This window comes from Sinocyclocheilus rhinocerous, unplaced genomic scaffold (assembly GCF_001515625.1).
Source record: "Sinocyclocheilus rhinocerous isolate Xijiao unplaced genomic scaffold, SAMN03320098_v1.1 scaffold8, whole genome shotgun sequence".
NCBI classification, from domain to species: domain Eukaryota; kingdom Metazoa; phylum Chordata; class Actinopteri; order Cypriniformes; family Cyprinidae; genus Sinocyclocheilus; species Sinocyclocheilus rhinocerous.
This window is the reverse complement of record NW_015666800.1, coordinates 2,792,789-2,795,713: the sequence shown is the minus strand read 5'-3', so window position 1 is coordinate 2,795,713 and position 2,925 is coordinate 2,792,789. Positions and strand designations below refer to the sequence as shown.

General features: G+C 36.6%; 1 pseudogene; it reads left to right on the top strand.

The window, feature by feature from the left end:
• The first annotated feature begins 2,021 nt into the window (after positions 1 to 2,021).
• The window catches only part of LOC107733192 (receptor-type tyrosine-protein phosphatase epsilon-like), a 10,610-nt pseudogene continuing 9,706 nt past the window's right edge, over positions 2,022 to 2,925 (top strand).

The window sequence follows — 2,925 nt, the reverse complement described above, 5'->3', positions numbered from 1 at the left end:
TAATAGAGTGTTTTTGGACGTTTTTGCGTATATGTGGAAACGCGAATCGTTTTGAAAACGTTGTCGTGTATACGTGAAACTTTTTAAAAACGCAAGGGAAAAACTTTTCCGTTTTTGACTACATCGTTGTCGTGTAAACGTAGCCTTAATGGACTTTAAGCAACAATCAGTTAAAGGGAGTAACGGGAGGCAACATCCTGGCTATAGATCTAAAGCCCCCCATTAACACCAGTGTTGGGTCGTTCTTGAACGATTCGTTCATTTTGAACGAATCTTTAATGTGACTCGGGAAGAACGAGTCGTCTCGGGGAGTGATTCGGTCGGTTGTTCATTTTAGCAAAATATAATTAAAATGTTACGTGTTACTTCCCTAACACGTCTACTACTTACGCAAACGTTGATCACACTACAAACAATACAAAACTGCTATAAGAAACAGAAAAGATTAATTCATTGTTTACCTGGGTCTTCAGTCTATGATTAGCTCACCTCACCTCTTATCTGACAAGTCTTCGGGTTTGAGTCGTTCGTTCATCACGTGACAGCCCCATAAACTTAACCAATGCAGTCTGAGCCGGAAAGAGAATTGATTAGTTCATCTCTCGAGTGACATTCTCATCTCAAAATGTGTGTCTGAGATCTATGTAAAATACATACATACATAGTACATACATACATACATAATGCTAACAAAGAAAAGCAAAGGCTGGATTATATTAATGTAACAGGCACTTCCTCTGGTCTTTATTCAGAGGTGCTCTCACATTGTTCTTTATTCAAACTATAAGCACCAACAATATGCATTCAATTTCCATATGAAAGATCTGCAGAGTGCAGCAACATACATTTCTCAAGGTCACAGCATGTATTGACAGCCAGATCAGGTTTTACTGCTTGAGATGCTGCTTGTTCCTTGTAGTGTCAGTATGTTGTTTCATCTTTCAGGTGACTGTTTCATTTGGTGTTGTCTGCATGATTTTTTTTAATGAGAATTTGTCATGAAGGCCATTGACTCATACATTAACAACAGCTTCCAGACTGCCACAGTTATGGAAGCCTCTGTGTTGACTGAGCAGTGTAATCCACAGTCAGCTCTTATAGGAAGACCATGAAAAAATAAAGAATGGTTGCATGTCTCAAATAACGTTTTGATGATATGCACATATTCTATTTAGTACAACTTATTCACCTTCTCATCAAATTTGCCACGTGACTTTACATTTGCTTTTGTTAAATGAAAATGTATGGCCATCCAGAAATGAGTAAAAGTCGGCTTAATGGATAAGATTGACTGTAACCAGATATACTAAATTAACCTTAATTTAATGTACGCATGTAATATGGCTAGACACTGTCATTATTCACAATAAATGCACATGTAAAAATAATGTTGGCTTTCAGTGCTGTTAGAGCCTGAGTAACCGTCACTTGTTTTTGATTGACAATGTTCTTGATTTGATTTGCTTTCATGTGATCCAGTCAGGGCCCTGAGATGACCAAAATGACTGACCCAGTTTTACACAGTATATTATGACCGGGGTTGTTGCTAAATTTTTATGGGTGGCTTTATCTCAGATTTATCAAAAAATAAATTAGTATTATAATATATATACACACACATTTAAATACAAAATAATAAAATATAAATTAAATTGATGAATGTAAAAATGTTATGAGGTTACTATAAAATGCTTATTATTTGCTGCATTACAGCATCACTGGTTAAAAGCAGTATAGGTATATCAGACTATAAATAATAGTCTACAAGGTCTATGGATAAGGTTAGCCGTGCTTGACCACAGATTGACAAAGTTTTCCAATAGGAGTAGATCTTCTCAAACTGATTTCTGGGTAACAAATCAACTGGCACAATTCTAATGAAGAGATTTAAAGTGGATCTTTTTGCATCTCTCTCTCCACAACCCCCTCTGCCACTGCCTGTTCTACACATTTTATGAGGTTTTAAAAAAAGACAATTCCCTCTCCTAATGTATCCTTATCCCTTGTTCCTTGCAGGCAGTGGCTATCTAAGGATAGCCCACCCGGAGAGGACAATGAAAAAACCTGCACTCATATATTATTGAAGGACAGAAGTGCCTTCACAGATATCATGACTCCTGGAGACCTTCTGGAAAAGTATCATAATAATTAATGTCTCCTCTCTTGAAAGCTATGGACTGAGAAGTTGCCACGGAGTGAGATATATTTCACATTTGTGAGTATACTTGTAAGGCTGCATTAATCTTTCATGTTTTCTTTTCTAATCTCTATAGACAGAGTTCATAACGTTTGGTGGCAGGTAGATTTTCTGCTCCATCTTTTGAAAGGATTAATATGTGAAATCTCTCTGCGGTGGCATTGAAAATGTCACAGAAGATCAATCATATACAGATTATGTGACAGATTTTCTGTGTGGGGTGATTTCTCACAGACTGGACATCTATAAATGCAGTTGTCTTATTATCAAACCACATTTATTTCTAAATGCATATTTCAGTTATTAATTCGAGGCATTTAAAAAAATATATCTTATTCATTTGGGAAGGCATTTAAAAAATATAGTGGGGTCCAAAACGTTTAAGACCACAAGTGAAAATCCACTTGAACAGCTGACCCTCTATACAAATTTCACAGGTTCAATGTGATACATTTGATTATTGCTTATTCATTAAAGGGGTCATATGATGCTACATGAACTTTTACAAGTTGTTTGAACTGAAATGTGTGTTGGCAGTGTGTGTACACAACCACCCTAAAATGATAAAAATCCACCCAGTGGTTTTTTTTAATCGTGTTAAATGTTTTCCCCTTTCTCAAATCGAGCCGATCTCAGATGCCTGTCTGTGTGATGTCACAAAAACAGGCCCTTCCCACGATAGTTTGATTGACAGAGTAGCGTTTCAGCACAGACTGGACTGGCGTCTT